At 52.2% G+C, this 20532-nt stretch overlaps 1 pseudogene; it reads left to right on the forward strand.

Moving 5' to 3' along the window:
* Positions 1-20532, forward strand: part of LOC147095563 (zinc-binding protein A33-like) — a 90494-nt pseudogene that overhangs the window by 39874 nt on the left and 30088 nt on the right.

A 20532-nucleotide genomic window follows, 5' to 3' on the forward strand; every position in this document is an offset into this window, starting at 1 on the left:
GCCCTGAGAGCAGTGACATGTTGGGGTTCAGTCCCATGGGTGCTGGCCCTGAGAGCAGTGACGTGTTGGGGTTCAGTCCCATGGTTGCTGGTCCTGAGAGCAGTGACATGTTGGGGTTCAGCCCATGGGTGCTGGCCCTGAGAGCAGTGACATGTGGGGTTTCAGTCCCATGGGTGCTGGCCCTGAGAGCAGTGACATGTTGGGGTTCAGTCCCATGGGTGCTGGCTCTGAGAGCAGTGACATGTTGGGGTTCAGTCCCATGGGTGCTGGCCCTGAGAGCAGTGACATGTTGGGGTTCGGTCCCGTGGGTGCTGGCCCTGAGAGCAGTGACATGTTGCGGTTCAGTCCCATGGGTGCTGCCCTGAGAGCAGTGACATGTTGGGGTTCAGTCCCATGCGTGTTGGCCCTGAGAGCAGTGACATTTTGGGGTTCAGTCCCATGGGTGCTGGCCCCAAGAGGAGTGACATGTTGAGGTTCATTCACGTGGGTGCTGTCCCTGAGAGCAGTGACATGTTGGGGTTCAGTCCCATGGGTGCTGGCCCCGAGAGCAGTGACATGTTGGGGTTCAGTCCCATGGGTGCTGGCCCTGAGAGCAGTGACATGTTGGGGTTCAGTCCCATGGGTGCTGGCCCTGAGAGCAGTGACATGTTGGGGTTCAGTCCCATGGGTGCTGGTCCTGAGAGCAGTGACATTTTGGGGTTCAGTCCCATGGGTGCTGGCCCTGAGAGCAGTGACATGTTGGGGTTCAGTCCCATGGGTGCTGGTCCTGAGAGCAGTGACATTTTGGGGTTCAGTCCCATGGGTGCTGGCCCTGAGAGCAGTGACATGTTGGGGTTCAGCCCCATGGGTGCTGGCCCTGAGAGCAGTGACATGTTGGGGTTCAGTCCCATGGGTGCTGGCCCTGAGAGCAGTGACATGTTGGGTTTCAGTCCCATGGGTGCTAGCCCTTAGAGCAGTGACATGTTGGGGTTCAGCCCCAGAGGTGCTGGCCCTGAGAGCAGTGACATGTTGGGGTTCAGTCCCATGGGTCCTCGCCCTGAGAGCAGTGACATGTTGGGGTTCAGTCCCATGGGTGCTGGCCCTGAGAGCAGTGACATATTGCGGTTCAGTCCCATGGGTGCTGGCCCTGAGAGCAGTGACATGTTGGGGTTCAGTCCCATGGGTGCTGGCCCTGAGAGCAGTGACATGTTGGGGTTCAGTCCCACGGGTGCTGGCCCTGAGAGCAGTGACATGTTGGGGTTCAGTCCCATGGGTACCGGCCTTGAGAGCAGTGACATGTTGGGGTTCAGTCCCATGGGTGCTAACCCTGAGAGCATTGACTTGTTGGGGTTCAGCCCCATGGGTGCTGGCCCTGAGAGCAGTGACATGTTGGGGTTCAGTCCGATGGGTGCCGGCCCTGAGAGCAGTGACATGTTGGGGTTCAGTCCCATGGGTGCTGGCCCTGAGAGCAGTGACATTTTGGGGTTCAGTCCCATGGGTGCTGGCCCTGAGAGCACTGACATGTTGGGGTTCAGTCCCATGGGTGCTGGCCCTGAGCGCAGTGACATGTTGGGATTCAGTCCCATGGGTGCTGGCCCTGACAGCATTGACATGTTGGGGTTCAGTCCCATGGGTGCTGGCCCTGAGAGCAGTGACATGTTGGGGTTCAGTCCCATGGGTGCTGGCCCTGAGAGCAGTGACGTGTTGGGGTTCAGTCCCATGGTTGCTGGTCCTGAGAGCAGTGACATGTTGGGGTTCAGCCCATGGGTGCTGGCCCTGAGAGCAGTGACATGTTGGGGTTCAGTCCCATGGGTCCTCGCCCTGAGAGCAGTGACATGTTGGGGTTCAGTCCCATGGGTGCTGGCCCTGAGAGCAGTGACATGTTGGGGTTCAGTCCCATGGGTGCTGGCCCTGAGAGCAGTGACATGTTGGGGTTCAGTCCCATGGGTGCTGGCCCTGAGAGCAGTGACATGTTGGGGTTCAGTCCCATGGGTGCTGGCCCTGAGAGCAGTGACATGTTGGGGTTCAGTCCCATGGGTGCTGGCCCTGAGAGCAGTGACATGTTGGGGTTCAGTCCCATGGGTGCTGGCCCTGAGAGCAGTGACATGTTGGGGTTCAGCCCCATTGGTGCTGGCCCTGAGAGCAGTGACATGTTGGGGTTCAGTCCCATGGGTGCTGGCCCTGAGAGCAGTGACATGTTGGGTTTCAGTCCCATGGGTGCTAGCCCTTAGAGCAGTGACATGTTGGGGTTCAGCCCCAGAGGTGCTGGCCCTGTGAGCAGTGACATGTTGGGGTTCAGTCCCATGGGTCCTCGCCCTGAGAGCAGTGACATGTTGGGGTTCAGTCCCATGGGTGCTGGCCCTGAGAGCAGTGACATATTGCGGTTCAGTCCCATGGGTGCTGGCCCTGAGAGCAGTGACATGTTGGGGTTCAGTCCCATGGGTGCTGGCCCTGAGAGCAGTGACATGTTGGGGTTCAGTCCCACGGGTGCTGGCCCTGAGAGCAGTGACATGTTGGGGTTCAGTCCCATGGGTACCGGCCTTGAGAGCAGTGACATGTTGGGGTTCAGTCCCATGGGTGCTAACCCTGAGAGCATTGACTTGTTGGGGTTCAGCCCCATGGGTGCTGGCCCTGAGAGCAGTGACATGTTGGGGTTCAGTCCATGGGTGCTGGCCCTGAGAGCAGTGACATGTTGGGGTTCAGTCCCATGGGTGCTGGCCCTGAGAGCAGTGACATGTTGGGTTTCAGTCCCATGGGTGCTAGCCCTTAGAGCAGTGACATGTTGGGGTTCAGCCCCAGAGGTGCTGGCCCTGAGAGCAGTGACATGTTGGGGTTCAGTCCCATGGGTCCTCGCCCTGAGAGCAGTGACATGTTGGGGTTCAGTCCCATGGGTGCTGGCCCTGAGAGCAGTGACATATTGCGGTTCAGTCCCATGGGTGCTGGCCCTGAGAGCAGTGACATGTTGGGGTTCAGTCCCATGGGTGCTGGCCCTGAGAGCAGTGACATGTTGGGGTTCAGTCCCACGGGTGCTGGCCCTGAGAGCAGTGACATGTTGGGGTTCAGTCCCATGGGTACCGGCCTTGAGAGCAGTGACATGTTGGGGTTCAGTCCCATGGGTGCTAACCCTGAGAGCATTGACTTGTTGGGGTTCAGCCCCATGGGTGCTGGCCCTGAGAGCAGTGACATGTTGGGGTTCAGTCCCATGGGTGCTGGCCCTGAGAGCAGTGACATGTTGGGGTTCAGTCCCATGGGTACCGGCCTTGAGAGCAGTGACATGTTGGGGTTCAGTCCCATGGGTGCTAACCCTGAGAGCATTGACTTGTTGGGGTTCAGCCCCATGGGTGCTGGCCCTGAGAGCAGTGACATGTTGGGGTTCAGTCCCATGGGTGCTGGCCCTGAGAGCAGTGACATGTTGGGGTTCAGTCCCATGGGTACCGGCCTTGAGAGCAGTGACATGTTGGGGTTCAGTCCCATGGGTGCTAACCCTGAGAGCATTGACTTGTTGGGGTTCAGCCCCATGGGTGCTGGTCCTGAGAGCAGTGACATTTTGGGGTTCAGTCCCATGGGTGCTGGCTCTGAGAGCAGTGACATGTTGGGGTTCAGTCCCATGGGTGCTGGCCCTGAGAGCAGTGACATGTTGGGGTTCGGTCCCGTGGGTGCTGGCCCTGAGAGCAGTGACATGTTGCGGTTCAGTCCCATGGGTGCTGCCCTGAGAGCAGTGACATGTTGGGGTTCAGTCCCATGCGTGTTGGCCCTGAGAGCAGTGACATTTTGGGGTTCAGTCCCATGGGTGCTGGCCCCAAGAGGAGTGACATGTTGAGGTTCATTCACGTGGGTGCTGTCCCTGAGAGCAGTGACATGTTGGGGTTCAGTCCCATGGGTGCTGGCCCCGAGAGCAGTGACATGTTGGGGTTCAGTCCCATGGGTGCTGGCCCTGAGAGCAGTGACATGTTGGGGTTCAGTCCCATGGGTGCTGGCCCTGAGAGCAGTGACATGTTGGGGTTCAGTCCCATGGGTGCTGGTCCTGAGAGCAGTGACATTTTGGGGTTCAGTCCCATGGGTGCTGGCCCTGAGAGCAGTGACATGTTGGGGTTCAGTCCCATGGGTGCTGGCCCCAAGAGGAGTGACATGTTGAGGTTCATTCACGTGGGTGCTGTCCCTGAGAGCAGTGACATGTTGGGGTTCAGTCCCATGGGTGCTGGCCCCGAGAGCAGTGACATGTTGGGGTTCAGTCCCATGGGTGCTGGCCCTGAGAGCAGTGACATGTTGGGGTTCAGTCCCATGGGTGCTGGCCCTGAGAGCAGTGACATGTTGGGGTTCAGTCCCATGGGTGCTGGTCCTGAGAGCAGTGACATTTTGGGGTTCAGTCCCATGGGTGCTGGCCCTGAGAGCAGTGACATGTTGGGGTTCAGTCCCATGGGTGCTGGCCCTGAGAGCAGTGACATGTTGGGGTTCAGTCCCATGGGTGCTGGCCCTGAGAGCAGTGACATGTTGGGGTTCAGCCCCATGGGTGCTGGCCCTGAGAGCAGTGACATGTTGGGGTTCAGTCCCATGGGTGCTGGCCCTGAGAGCAGTGACATGTTGGGTTTCAGTCCCATGGGTGCTAGCCCTTAGAGCAGTGACATGTTGGGGTTCAGCCCCAGAGGTGCTGGCCCTGAGAGCAGTGACATGTTGGGGTTCAGTCCCATGGGTCCTCGCCCTGAGAGCAGTGACATGTTGGGGTTCAGTCCCATGGGTGCTGGCCCTGAGAGCAGTGACATATTGCGGTTCAGTCCCATGGGTGCTGGCCCTGAGAGCAGTGACATGTTGGGGTTCAGTCCCATGGGTGCTGGCCCTGAGAGCAGTGACATGTTGGGGTTCAGTCCCACGGGTGCTGGCCCTGAGAGCAGTGACATGTTGGGGTTCAGTCCCATGGGTACCGGCCTTGAGAGCAGTGACATGTTGGGGTTCAGTCCCATGGGTGCTAACCCTGAGAGCATTGACTTGTTGGGGTTCAGCCCCATGGGTGCTGGCCCTGAGAGCAGTGACATGTTGGGGTTCAGTCCGATGGGTGCCGGCCCTGAGAGCAGTGACATGTTGGGGTTCAGTCCCATGGGTGCTGGCCCTGAGAGCAGTGACATTTTGGGGTTCAGTCCCATGGGTGCTGGCCCTGAGAGCAGTGACATGTTGGGGTTCAGTCCCATGGGTGCTGGCCCTGAGCGCAGTGACATGTTGGGATTCAGTCCCATGGGTGCTGGCCCTGACAGCATTGACATGTTGGGGTTCAGTCCCATGGGTGCTGGCCCTGAGAGCAGTGACATGTTGGGGTTCAGTCCCATGGGTGCTGGCCCTGAGAGCAGTGACGTGTTGGGGTTCAGTCCCATGGTTGCTGGTCCTGAGAGCAGTGACATGTTGGGGTTCAGCCCATGGGTGCTGGCCCTGAGAGCAGTGACATGTTGGGGTTCAGTCCCATGGGTCCTCGCCCTGAGAGCAGTGACATGTTGGGGTTCAGTCCCATGGGTGCTGGCCCTGAGAGCAGTGACATGTTGGGGTTCAGTCCCATGGGTGCTGGCCCTGAGAGCAGTGACATGTTGGGGTTCAGTCCCATGGGTGCTGGCCCTGAGAGCAGTGACATGTTGGGGTTCAGTCCCATGGGTGCTGGCCCTGAGAGCAGTGACATGTTGGGGTTCAGTCCCATGGGTGCTGGCCCTGAGAGCAGTGACATGTTGGGGTTCAGTCCCATGGGTGCTGGCCCTGAGAGCAGTGACATGTTGGGGTTCAGCCCCATTGGTGCTGGCCCTGAGAGCAGTGACATGTTGGGGTTCAGTCCCATGGGTGCTGGCCCTGAGAGCAGTGACATGTTGGGTTTCAGTCCCATGGGTGCTAGCCCTTAGAGCAGTGACATGTTGGGGTTCAGCCCCAGAGGTGCTGGCCCTGTGAGCAGTGACATGTTGGGGTTCAGTCCCATGGGTCCTCGCCCTGAGAGCAGTGACATGTTGGGGTTCAGTCCCATGGGTGCTGGCCCTGAGAGCAGTGACATATTGCGGTTCAGTCCCATGGGTGCTGGCCCTGAGAGCAGTGACATGTTGGGGTTCAGTCCCATGGGTGCTGGCCCTGAGAGCAGTGACATGTTGGGGTTCAGTCCCACGGGTGCTGGCCCTGAGAGCAGTGACATGTTGGGGTTCAGTCCCATGGGTACCGGCCTTGAGAGCAGTGACATGTTGGGGTTCAGTCCCATGGGTGCTAACCCTGAGAGCATTGACTTGTTGGGGTTCAGCCCCATGGGTGCTGGCCCTGAGAGCAGTGACATGTTGGGGTTCAGTCCATGGGTGCTGGCCCTGAGAGCAGTGACATGTTGGGGTTCAGTCCCATGGGTGCTGGCCCTGAGAGCAGTGACATGTTGGGTTTCAGTCCCATGGGTGCTAGCCCTTAGAGCAGTGACATGTTGGGGTTCAGCCCCAGAGGTGCTGGCCCTGAGAGCAGTGACATGTTGGGGTTCAGTCCCATGGGTCCTCGCCCTGAGAGCAGTGACATGTTGGGGTTCAGTCCCATGGGTGCTGGCCCTGAGAGCAGTGACATATTGCGGTTCAGTCCCATGGGTGCTGGCCCTGAGAGCAGTGACATGTTGGGGTTCAGTCCCATGGGTGCTGGCCCTGAGAGCAGTGACATGTTGGGGTTCAGTCCCACGGGTGCTGGCCCTGAGAGCAGTGACATGTTGGGGTTCAGTCCCATGGGTACCGGCCTTGAGAGCAGTGACATGTTGGGGTTCAGTCCCATGGGTGCTAACCCTGAGAGCATTGACTTGTTGGGGTTCAGCCCCATGGGTGCTGGCCCTGAGAGCAGTGACATGTTGGGGTTCAGTCCGATGGGTGCCGGCCCTGAGAGCAGTGACATGTTGGGGTTCAGTCCCATGGGTGCTGGCCCTGAGAGCAGTGACATTTTGGGGTTCAGTCCCATGGGTGCTGGCCCTGAGAGCAGTGACATGTTGGGGTTCAGTCCCATGGGTGCTGGCCCTGAGCGCAGTGACATGTTGGGATTCAGTCCCATGGGTGCTGGCCCTGACAGCATTGACATGTTGGGGTTCAGTCCCATGGGTGCTGGCCCTGAGAGCAGTGACATGTTGGGGTTCAGTCCCATGGGTGCTGGCCCTGAGAGCAGTGACGTGTTGGGGTTCAGTCCCATGGTTGCTGGTCCTGAGAGCAGTGACATGTTGGGGATCAGCCCATGGGTGCTGGCCCTGAGAGCAGTGACATGTTGGGGTTCAGTCCCAAGGGTGCTGGCCCTGAGAGCAGTGACATGTTGGGGTTCGGTCCCATGGGTGCTGGCCCTGAGAGCAGTGACATGTTGCGGTTCAGTCCCATGGGTGCTGCCCTGAGAGCAGTGACATGTTGGGTTTCAGTCCCAAGGGTGCTGGCCCTGAGAGCAGTGACATGTTGGGGTTCGGTCCCATGGGTGCTGGCCCTGAGAGCAGTGACATGTTGCGGTTCAGTCCCATGGGTGCTGCCCTGAGAGCAGTGACATGTTGGGGTTCAGTCCCATGGGTGTTGGCCCTGAGAGCAGTGACATTTTGGGGTTCAGTCCCATGGGTGCTGGCCCCAAGAGGAGTGACATGTTGAGGTTCATTCACGTGGGTGCTGTCCCTGAGAGCAGTGACATGTTGGGGTTCAGTCCCATGGGTGCTGGCCCCGAGAGCAGTGACATGTTGGGGTTCAGTCCCATATGTGCTGGCCCTGAGAGCAGTGACATGTTGGGGTTCAGTCCCATGGGTGCTGGCCCTGAGAGCAGTGACATGTTGGGGTTCAGTCGCATGGGTGCTGGTCCTGAGAGCAGTGACATTTTGGGGTTCAGTCCCATGGGTGCTGGCCCTGAGAGCAGTGACATGTTGGGGTTCAGTCCCATGGGTGCTGGCCCTGAGAGCAGTGACATGTTGGGGTTCAGTCCCATGGGTGCTGGCCCTGAGAGCAGTGACATGTTGGGGTTCAGTCCCATGGGTGCTGGCCCTGAGAGCAGTGACATGTTGGGGTTCAGTCCCATGGGTGCTGGCCCTGAGAGCAGTGACATGTTGGGGTTCGGTCCCATGGGTGCTGGCCCTGAGAGCAGTGACATGTTGGGGTTCAGGCCCATGGGTGCTGGCCCTGAGAGCAGTGACATGTTGGGTTTCAGTCCCATGGGTGCTAGCCCTGAGAGCAGTGACATGTTGGGGTTCAGCCCCAGAGGTGCTGGCCCTGAGAGCTGTGACATGTTGGGGTTCAGTCCCATGGGTCCTCGCCCTGAGAGCAGTGACATGTTGGGGTTCAGTCCCATGGGTGCTGGCCCTGAGAGCAGTGACATATTGCGGTTCAGTCCCATGGGTGCTGGCCCTGAGAGCAGTGACATGTTGGGGTTCAGTCCCATGGGTGCTGGCCCTGAGAGCAGTGACATGTTGGGGTTCAGTCCCATGGGTACCGGCCTTGAGAGCAGTGACATGTTGGGGTTCAGTCCCATGGGTGCTAACCCTGAGAGCATTGACTTGTTGGGGTTCAGCCCCATGGGTGCTGGCCCTGAGAGCAGTGACATGTTGGGGTTCAGTCCGATGGGTGCCGGCCCTGAGAGCAGTGACATGTTGGGGTTCAGTCCCATGGGTGCTGGCCCTGAGAGCAGTGACATTTTGGGGTTCAGTCCCATGGGTGCTGGCCCTGAGAGCTGTGACATGTTGGGGTTCAGTCCCATGGGTGCTGGCCCTGAGCGCAGTGACATGTTGGGATTCAGTCCCATGGGTGCTGTCCCTGAGAGCAGTGACATGTTGGGGTTCAGTCCCATGGGTGCTGGCCCTGAGCGCAGTGACATGTTGGGGTTCAGTCCCATGGGTGCTGGCCCTGACAGCATTGACATGTTGGGGTTCAGTCCCATGGGTGCTGGCCCTGAGAGCAGTGACATGTTGGGGTTCAGTCCCATGAGTGCTGGCCCTGAGAGCAGTGACGTGTTGGGGTTCAGTCCCATGGTTGCTGGTCCTGAGAGCAGTGACATGTTGGGGTTCAGCCCATGGGTGCTGGCCCTGAGAGCAGTGACATGTTGGGTTTCAGTCCCATGGGTGCTGGCCCTGAGAGCAGTGACATGTTGGGGTTCAGTCCCATGGGTGCTGGCTCTGAGAGCAGTGACATGTTGGGGTTCAGTCCCATGGGTGCTGGCCCTGAGAGCAGTGACATGTTGGGGTTCAGTCCCAAGGGTGCTGGCCCTGAGAGCAGTGACATGTTGGGGTTCGGTCCCATGGGTGCTGGCACTGAGAGCAGTGACATGTTGCGGTTCAGTCCCATGGGTGCTGCCCTGAGAGCAGTGACATGTTGGGGTTCAGTCCCATGGGTGTTGGCCCTGAGAGCAGTGACATTTTGGGGTTCAGTCCCATGGGTGCTGGCCCCAAGAGGAGTGACATGTTGAGGTTCATTCACGTGGGTGCTGTCCCTGAGAGCAGTGACATGTTGGGGTTCAGTCCCATGGGTGCTGGCCCCGAGAGCAGTGACATGTTGGGGTTCAGTCCCATGGGTGCTGGCCCTGAGAGCAGTGACATGTTGGGGTTCAGTCCCATGGGTGCTGGCCCTGAGAGCAGTGACATGTTGGGGTTCAGTCCCATGGGTGCTGGTCCTGAGAGCAGTGACATTTTGGGGTTCAGTCCCATGGGTGCTGGCCCTGAGAGCAGTGACATGTTGGGGTTCAGTCCCATGGGTGCTGGCCCTGAGAGCAGTGACATGTTGGGGTTCAGTCCCATGGGTGCTGGCCCTGAGAGCAGTGACATGTTGGGGTTCAGTCCCATGGGTGCTGGCCCTGAGAGCAGTGACATGTTGGGTTTCAGTCCCATGGGTGCTAGCCCTGAGAGCAGTGACATGTTGGGGTTCAGCCCCAGAGGTGCTGGCCCTGAGAGCAGTGACATGTTGGGGTTCAGTCCCATGGGTCCTCGCCCTGAGAGCAGTGACATGTTGGGGTTCAGTCCCATGGGTGCTGGCCCTGAGAGCAGTGACATATTGCGGTTCAGTCCCATGGGTGCTGGCCCTGAGAGCAGTGACATGTTGGGGTTCAGTCCCATGGGTGCTGGCCCTGAGAGCAGTGACATGTTGGGGTTCAGTCCCATGGGTGCTGGCCTTGAGAGCAGTGACATGTTGCGGTTCAGTCCCATGGGTGCTAACCCTGAGAGCATTGACTTGTTGGGGTTCAGCCCCATGGGTGCTGGTCCTGAGAGCAGTGACATGTTGGGGTTCAGTCCGATGGGTGCCGGCCCTGAGAGCAGTGACATGTTGAGGTTCAGTCCCATGGGTGCTGGCCCTGAGAGCAGTGACATGTTGAGGTTCAGTCCCATGGGTGCTGGCCCTGAGAGCAGTGACATTTTGGGGTTCAGTCCCATGGGTGCTGGCCTTGAGAGCAGTGACACGTTGGGGTTCAGTCCCATGGGTGCTGGCCCTGAGAGCAGTGACATGTTGGGGTTCAGTCCCATGGGTGCTGGCCCTGAGAGCAGTGACATGTTGTGGTTCAGTCCCATGGGTGCTGGCCTTGAGAGCAGTGACATGTTGGGGTTCAGTCCCATGGGTGCTGGCCCTGAGAGCATTGACATGTTGGGGTTCAGTTCCATGGGTGCTAACAATGTTCTGCCCAGTCAGCAACAGGGGGCTATTTGACTGTGTGGGCATCACACTGAGCCTAATCCTGTTCTCGTCTGATGTGTAGACAGGTGCGTGTTGCCCCAGAGCTGCCTGGAAGTGTCCAGGAGCTGGTACATCGGCTGTTGTCTCCCTATCGAGGGGATGCTGAGGTTAGGTGTACCACCACTGTCCCCAGCTCAGGGCCACACAGACCAGAGACAAGCTCTGAGTTACTGGGGAATAAGAGACCAGAAATAAAAGGAACTGATCAGTGAACCTTCAAAGTCTTCAGCAGCAGAGGAAACCCTGTCGAGTGTATTCGTGGGTAACTGACGTGGTTTCACATCACTGGAGCCCGTCAGTGAAAACTCCACCCAGATCCCTTCACATTTTACTAAAACCACTGATTATACATCATTAAACTGTACAATCTAAACAGTGCCGTATATTTATTAAAATGTTTCTGATTCTCTGTCCTGCAGGAACTGAACAGATTGAGAGAAAGGTGAGTATCCAATCCAAACCCACACACGGTCTGACACTGTGACCACAGTTTGTATCCTGCACTGAGTGACTGAATCAATCCCATTCAAACAGGTACCTGGACAAAGGTGAGGATGGTGAAGGTGCAGAGAGAGGTGAAGATGAAAAGACCAGTCCCCATCCACCACGACCCTTCTCCGCCTGGCTGAACTTGTTCTCACATTGAACAACTTCTCCTTTAACTCCACTCATTTCCTCCAAATCAAAGGTGTTGCTATGGGTACCCGCATGGGTCCTAGCTATGCCTGCCTTTTCGTGGGCTATGTGGAACAATCTTTGTTCCAGTCCTACTCGGGTCCCCTCCCTCACCTCTTTTTCCGATACATTGATGACTGTATCGGTGCCATTTCCTGCTCTCGCCCCGAACTTGACAATTTCATTCACTTTGCCTCCAATTTCCACCCTTCCCTCACCTTCACATGGTCCATCTCGGACTCTTCCCTTCCCTTCCTCGACTTCTCCGTCTCCATCTCTGGGGATAGGTTATCGACCAATATTTACTACAAGCCCACTGACTCCCACAGCTACCTGGACTACACTTCCTCCCACCCCGCTTCCTGTAAGGACTCTATTCCATTCTCCCAGTTTCTCCGCCTCCGCCGTATCTGCTCCGACGACGCCACCTTCCACACCAGTGCTTCAGACATGTCTTCCTTTTTCCGCAACCGAGGATTCCCCTCTACTGTGGTTGACACTGCCCTCGACCGTGTCAGTTCTATCTCCCGCACTTCTGCCCTCACCCCTGCCCCTCCCTCCCGGAACCACGATAGGGTTCCCCTTGTCCTCACCTTTCACCCCACCAGCCTCCACATTCAACGGATCATCCTCCGGCATTTCCGCTACCTCCAAAGTGATCCCACCACCAAACGTATCTTCCCCTCCCCTCCCCTTTCAGCATTCCGCAGGGACCGCTCCCTCCGAGACACCCTAGTCCACTTCTCTATCACCCCAAACAGCCCTTCCTCTTCGCCTGGCACCTTCCCGTGCAAGCGGAGGAGATGTAACACCTGCCCATATACCTCCCCCCTTCCAGGTGAAACAGCGATTTACTTGTACTTCTCGCAATCTAGTATACTGTATTCGCTGCTCACGATGCGGTCTCCTCTACATTGGGGAGACCAAACGCAGATTGGGTGACCGCTTTGCGGAACACCTCCGTTCAGTCCGCAAGGGTGACCCCGAGCTTCCGGTCGCCTGTCATTTTAATTCACCGCTCCATTCCCACTCGGACCTCACCGTCCTTGGCCTCTTGTATTGTTCCACGGAAGCTCAACGTAAACTCGAGGAACAGCACCTCATCTTCCGATTAGGCAGTCTGCAGCCTTCCGGACTCAATATCGAGTTCAACAATTTCAGATCATAAGCTCGGCCCCCATTTCATTTTCTCTTGTAATTGTTCCACTCCTTTTCCACCCCCCCCTTTCCTTTTGTTTCTCTCTCACACCTGGCAGCTATCTTTTGCCCTGCCAGTACACTTTACACCTAATCCCAGCCTATTACCATCTCGTCTAGCTTCTAATCTCTTTTACTTCTTTTGTTTCTTTTATTCTTTTGTCCGATCGCAGCCCTGCCTCCGATCTAGTTTCTTTTCTTTCCAGTTTTGAAGAAGGGTCCAACCCGAAACGTCAACTCAAATTTCTCTCCACGGATGTTGCCTGACCTGCTGAGTTTTTCCAGCGTTTTCTGTTGTTATTTCGGATTTCCAACATCTGCAGTATTTTGCTATCGTGAAGATGAAAAGATCCTGGTGTCTGCAAGTCTGAAATACCCAGTGTTCGAGGCCCGTTACTTTACGCAGTGTGGAAGGAAATGAAACAGATCATCTCTCCAGGTAAGAAACTCCACAGCTTTGTGTCCACTTCCTGTAGTGTCCTGCTCTCTTCCCCCTCTCCTGAAGGTGCTGCCTGTTGCTGGGTACAGATCACTGGGGCAGCAGCTCTGGGGCCTCACTCAAGGGGCCATTCTTTATGCTGGACCTTAGATTGAGCGATTCAAGCATGAGGGCATCAGAACATCATCTTATTTGACATCCAGACACTCAAACTTTCCTGTAGGGAGATTTTGAGTGTAGTTTTCCTGTTATTGTGAGCTTTTTGTGGAATATGCTTGTTGGGAGTGTTTAGTTGTGGTGATGTCAGTGGGTGGTTTCTATAATGGGAGGCCAATCCCCATCTCCACCTTTATACTCAGGCAGCAAGTTAAACATCAACCTCTGTTACTGACCATGTCTCCTCTCCTTACCCTACACGGCAAATACTTCATAAACTTTCTAATGGTGCACTCACTGGAACAGTCATTTAGAGAATTCTTATAGTACTGTAGAGGGTGCGATGGTGTAGTGGTTGTGTTACTGGACTAATAATCCAGAGAGTGTGAGATTAATCCCACCATGGCAGTTTCAGAATTTGACTTCCGTTCAATGAGTAAATCTGGAATAAAAAGCTGGTGTCAGTAAAAGTGACCATGAAGCTGTCGGATTGTCGTAAAAACCCAACTGGTTCACTGATGTCCTTTCGGGAAGGAAACCTGCCGTCCTTAGCCGGTCTGGCCTATATGTGACTCCAGTCCCACACCAACGTTGACTCTTGACTTCCCTCTGAAGGGGACGAGCGAGACACTCAGTTACATCAAAACCACTAGAAAGGAAAACAAGAATAAAACCTACCGACCTCTCGGCTGTGACCTAGACATTGAATTAGGACATGACAAAAACACACCCAGCCCAGTCTACATTGCAAAGTGCTCCTCACTAACAGACCCACTGGCAGGACAGACCCACCAGAGGTGGGGGCACGGTGGGTGGGTGTGGGAGTCCTCAACATTGCGGTCTCTTGGCCTTCTGCTGAGGAAGCCGTACTCCTTCATGTTGAACACCACTTGGAAGAAGCACTGAGGGTAGCAAGGGCACAGAATGTACTCTGAGTGCGGACTTCAAAGCCCACAACAACAACAACTTGCATGTATATAGTGCCTTTAACACAGTAAAATGTCCCAAGACACGTCACAGGGGCTCAAGCAGACAAACCTTGATTCCAAGCTACCTAAGGAGATATGGAAATAAGAGAGGCGGAGAGGTTTAGGCAGGGAATTCCAGAGCTCAGGGCCGAGGCAGCTGAAGGCACGGCCGCCAATGGTGGAGCGACTGAAATAGGGGATGCACAAGAGGCCAGAATTGGAGGAGTGCAGAGATCTCGGAGGGTTGTAGGGCTGGAGGAGGTTACAGAGATAGGGAGGGGCGAGGCCATGGAGGGATTTGAAAACAAGGATGATCATTTTAAAATCAAGCTGTTGCTGGACTGGGTGTCAGTGTAGGTCAGCGAGCGCAGGGGTGATGGGTGAATGGGACTTGGTGTGAGTTAGGACACAGGCAGCAGAGTATTTAATGTGTTCAAGATTACGTAGGGTAGAATGTGAGAGGCCGGCCAGGAGTGCATTGGAATAGTCAAGTCTAGAGTAATAAAGGCATGGATGAGGGTTTCAGCAGCAGATGAGTTGAGGCAGGGGGGGACTCGGGCGCTGTTACTGAGGAGGAAGTATGTGGTCTTGGTGCTGGAGAGGATATGGGGTCAGAAGATCAGCTCAGGGTCAAATAGAATGTCGATGTTGTGAACAGTCTAGTTCAGCCTCAGAAGGTGCCCAGGGAGACGGATGGAGTCGGTGGCTGGGGAACGGAGTTTGTGGCGAGGACCCAAAACAATGGCTTCGGCCTTCTCAATATTTAATTGGACAAAATTTATGCTCATCCAATACTGGATGACGGACAAACAGTCTGACGAATCAGAGGCAGTGAGGGGTTGAGTGAGGTGTTGGTGAGGTAGAGCTGGGTGTCGTCAGCGTACATGTGGATCCTGACGCTGTAGTTTCAGATGATGTCTCCGAGGGGCAGCATGTAGGTGAGAAATAGGAGGCCCAGTCATCACCAAGACTGGCTCAGTACCACCAATGTGTCCTGAAGGACAAAGCTGCCAGACTGGGTTTGCGGCAATTGGTGAGAAAATCAACACAAGGGAATAACCTACTTGACTCAGATGTAACTGGCCATGGCTGCATTGGTCGGAGTGTCCACCCCACATTCCTTGTGTTCATAGAACAAACAGCAGTCTAGGAATATATCTAACTGTACACTGTACCCAGTCTGTAATATCTGTTCACTGTACATACTGGAGTCTGGGAATATATCTAACTGTACACTGTACCCAGTCTGTAATATCTGTTCACTGTACACACTGGAGTCTGGGAATATATCTAACTGTACACGGTACCCAGTCTGTAATATCTGTTCACTGTACACACTGGAGTCTGGGAATATATCTAAATGTACACGGTACCCAGTCTGTAATATCTGTTCACTGTACACACTGGAGTCTGGGAATATATCTAACTGTACACTGTACCCAGTCTATAATATCTGTTCACTGTACATACTGGAGTCTGGGAATATATCTAACTGTACACTGTACCCAGTCTGTAATATCTGTTCACTGTACAAACTGGAGTCTGGGAATATATCTAACTGTACACTGTACCCAGTCTGTAACATCTGTTCACTGTACACACTGGAGTCTGGGAATATATCTAACTACACTGCACCCAGTCTGTAATATCTGTTCACTGTACATACTGGAGTCTGGGAATATATCTAACTGTACACTGTACCCAGTCTGTAATATCTGTTCAATGTACACACTCGAGTCTGGGAATGTATCTAACTGTACACTGTACCCGGTCTGTAATATCTGTTCACTGTACATGCTGGAGTCTGCGAATATATCTAACTGTACACTGTACCCAGTCTGTAATATCTGTTCACTGTACACACTGGAGTGTGGGAATATATCTAACTGTACACTGTACCCGGTCTGTAATATCTGTTCACTGTACACACTGGAGTCTGGGAATATATCTAACTGTACACTGTACCCAGTCTGTAATATCTGTTCACTGTACACACTGGAGTCATGGAATATATCTAACTGTACACTGTACCCAGTCTGTAATATCTGTTCACTGTACACACTGGAGTCTGGGAATATATCTAACTGTACACTGTACCCAGTCTGTAATATCTGTTCACTGTACATACTGGAGTCTGGGAATATATCTAACTGTACACTGTACCCAGTCTGTAATATCTGTTCACTGTACATACTGGAGTCTGGGAATATATCTAACTGTACACTGTACCCAGTCTGTAATATCTTTTCACTGTACATACTGGAGTCTGGGAATATATCTAACTGTACACTGTACCCAGTCTGTAATATCTGTTCACTGTTCACACTGGAATCTGGGAATATATCTAACTGTACACTGTACCCAGTCTGTAATATCTGTTCACTGTACAAACTGGAGTCTGGCAATATATCTAACTGTACACTGTACCCAGTCTGTAATATCTGTTCACTGTACACACTGGAGTCTGGGAATATATCTAACTACACTGTACCCAGTCTGTAATATCTGTTCACTGTACATACTGGAGTCTGGGAATATATCTAACTGTACACTGTACCCAGTCTGTAATATCTGTTCACTGTACACACTCGAGTCTGGGAATATATCTAACTGTACACTGTACCCGGTCTGTAATATCTGTTCACTGTACATACTGGAGTCTGTGAATATATCTAACTGTACACTGTACCCAGTCTGTAATATCTGTTCACTGTACACACTGGAGTGTGGGAATATATCTAACTGTACACTGTACCCGGTCTGTAATATCTGTTCACTGTACACACTGGAGTCTGGGAATATATCTAACTGTACACTGTACCCAGTCTGTAATATCTGGTCACTGTACACACTGGAGTCTGGGAATATATCTAACTGTACACTGTACCCAGTCTGTAATATCTGTTCAGTGCACACACTGGAGTCTGGGAATATATCTAACTGTACACTGTACCCAGTCTGTAATATCTGTTCACTGTACACACTGGAGTCTGGGAATATATCTAACTGTACACTCTACCCAGTCTGTAATATCTGTTCACTGTACATACTGGAGTCTGGGAATATATCTAACTGTACACTGTACCCAGTCTGTAATATCTGTTCACTGCACACACTGAAGTCTGGGAATATATCTAACTGTACACTGTACCCAGTCTGTAATATCTGTTCACTGTACACACTGGAGTGTGGGAATATATCTAACTGTACACTGTACCCGGTCTGTAATATCTGTTCACTGTACACACTGGAGTCTGGGAATATATCTAACTGTACACTGTACCCAGTCTGTAATATCTGTTCACTGTACACACTGGAGTCATGGAATATATCTAACTGTACACTGTACCCAGTCTGTAATATCTGTTCACTGTACACACTGGAGTCTGGGAATATATCTAACTGTACACTGTACCCAGTCTGTAATATCTGTTCACTGTACATACTGGAGTCTGGGAATATATCTAACTGTACACTGTACCCAGTCTGTAATATCTGTTCACTGTACACACTGGAGTGTGGGAATATATCTAACTGTACACTGTACCCGGTCTGTAATATCTGTTCACTGTACACACTGGAGTCTGGGAATATATCTAACTGTACACTGTACCCAGTCTGTAATATCTGTTCACTGTACACACTGGAGTCATGGAATATATCTAACTGTACACTGTACCCAGTCTGTAATATCTGTTCACTGTACACACTGGAGTCTGGGAATATATCTAACTGTACACTGTACCCAGTCTGTAATATCTGTTCACTGTACATACTGGAGTCTGGGAATATATCTAACTGTACACTGTACCCAGTCTGTAATATCTGTTCACTGTACATACTGGAGTCTGGGAATATATCTAACTGTACACTGTACCCAGTCTGTAATATCTGTTCACTGTATATACTGGAGTCTGGGAATATATCTAACTGTACACTGTACCCAGTCTGTAATATCTGTTCACTGTTCACACTGGAATCTGGGAATATATCTAACTGTACACTGTACCCAGTCTGTAATATCTGTTCACTGTACAAACTGGAGTCTGGGAATATATCTAACTGTACACTGTACACAGTCTGTAATATCTGTTCACTGTACACACTGGAGTCTGGGAATATATCTAACTACACTGTACCCAGTCTGTAATATCTGTTCACTGTACATACTGGAGTCTGGGAATATATCTAACTGTACACTGTACCCAGTCTGTAATATCTGTTCACTGTACACACTCGAGTCTGGGAATATATCTAACTGTACACTGTACCCGGTCTGTAATATCTGTTCACTGTACATACTGGAGTCTGCGAATATATCTAACTGTACACTGTACCCAGTCTGTAATATCTGTTCACTGTACACACTGGAGTGTGGGAATATATCTAACTGTACACTGTACCCGGTCTGTAATATCTGTTCACTGTACACACTGGAGTCTGGGAATATATCTAACTGTACACTGTACCCAGTCTGTAATATCTGGTCACTGTACACACTGGAGTCTGGGAATATATCTAACTGTACACTGTACCCAGTCTGTAATATCTGTTCAGTGTACACACTGGAGTCTGGGAATATATCTAACTGTACACTGTACCCAGTCTGTAATATCTGTTCACTGTACACACTGGAGTCTGGGAATATATCTAACTGTACACTCTACCCAGTCTGTAATATCTGTTCACTGTACATACTGGAGTCTGGGAATATATCTAACTGTACACTGTACCCAGTCTGTAATATCTGTTCACTGCACACACTGAAGTCTGGGAATATATCTAACTGTACACTGTACCCAGTCTGTAATATCTGTTCACTGTACACACTGGAGTCTGGGAATATATCTAACTGTACACTGTACCCAGTCTGTAATATCTGTTCACTGTACATACTGGAGTCTGGGAATATATCTAACTGTACACTGTACCCAGTCTGTAATATCTGTTCACTGTACACACTGGAGTCTGGGAATATATCTAACTGTACACTGTACGCAGTCTGTAATATCTGTTCACTGTACACACTGGAGTCTGGGAATATATCTAACTGTACACTGTACCCAGTCTGTAATATCTGTTCACTGTACACACTGGAGTCTGGGAATATATCTAACTGTACACTGTACCGAGTCTGTAATATTTGTTCACTGTACACACTGGAGTCTGGCAATATATCTAACTACACTGTACCCAGTCTGTAATATCTGTTCACTGTACATACTGGAGTCTGGGAATATATCTAACTGTACACTGTACCCAGTCTGTAATATCTGTTCACTGTACACACTGGAGTCTGGGAATATATCTAACTGTGCACTGTACCCGGTCTGTAATATCTGTTCACTGTACATTCTGGAGTCTGGGAATATATCTAACTGTACACTGTACCCAGTCTGTAATATCTGTTCACTGTACACACTGGAGTCTGGGAATATATCTAACTGTACACTGTACACAGTCTGTAATATTTGTTCACTGTACTCACTGGAGTCTGGGAATATATCTAACTGTACACTGTACCCAGTCTGTAATATCTGTTCAATGTACACACTGGAGTCTGGGAATATATCTAACTGCACACTGTACCCAGTCTGTAATATCTGTTCAGTGTACACACTGGAGTCTGGGAATATATCTAACTGTACACTGTACCCAGTCTGTAATATCTGTTCACTGTACACACTGGAGTCTGGGAATATATCTAACTGTACACTGTACCCAGTCTGTAATATCTGTTCACTGTACACATTGGAGTCTGGGAATATATCTAACTGTACACTGTACCCAGTCTGTAATATCTGTTCACTGTACATACTGGAGTCTGGGAATATATCTAACTGTACACTGTACCCAGTCTGTAATATCTGTTCACTGTACATATTGGAGTCTGGGAACATATCTAACTGTACACTGTACCCAGTCTGTAATATCTGTTCCCTGTACACACTGGAGTCTGGGAATATATCTAACTGTACACTGTACCCAGTCTGTAATATCTGTTCACTGTACACACTGGAGTCTGGGAATATATCTAACTGTACCCTGTACCCAGTCTGTAATATCTGTTCACTGCACACACTGAAGTCTGGGAATATGCCTAACTGTACACTGTACCCAGTCTGTAATATCTGTTCACTGTACATACTGGAGTCTGGGAATATATCTAACTGTACACTGTACCCAGTCTGTAATATCTGTTCACTGTACACACTGGAGTCTGGGAATATATTTAACTGTACACTGTACCCAGTCTGTAATATCTGTTCACTGTACACACTGGAGTCTGGGAATATATCTAACTGTACACTGTACCCAGTCTGTAATATCTGTTCACTGTACACACTGGAGTCTGGGAATATATCTAACTGTACACTGTACCCAGTCTGTAATATCTGTTCACTGTACATACTGGAGTCTGGGAATATATCTAACTGTACACTGTACCCAATCTGTAATATCTGTTCAC

The sequence above is a fragment of the Somniosus microcephalus genome, unplaced genomic scaffold (assembly GCF_052327205.1).
Source record: "Somniosus microcephalus isolate GS21.2 unplaced genomic scaffold, FLI_Smic_1.0 unresolved_chr1, whole genome shotgun sequence".
Taxonomy (NCBI): Eukaryota; Metazoa; Chordata; class Chondrichthyes; order Squaliformes; family Somniosidae; genus Somniosus; species Somniosus microcephalus.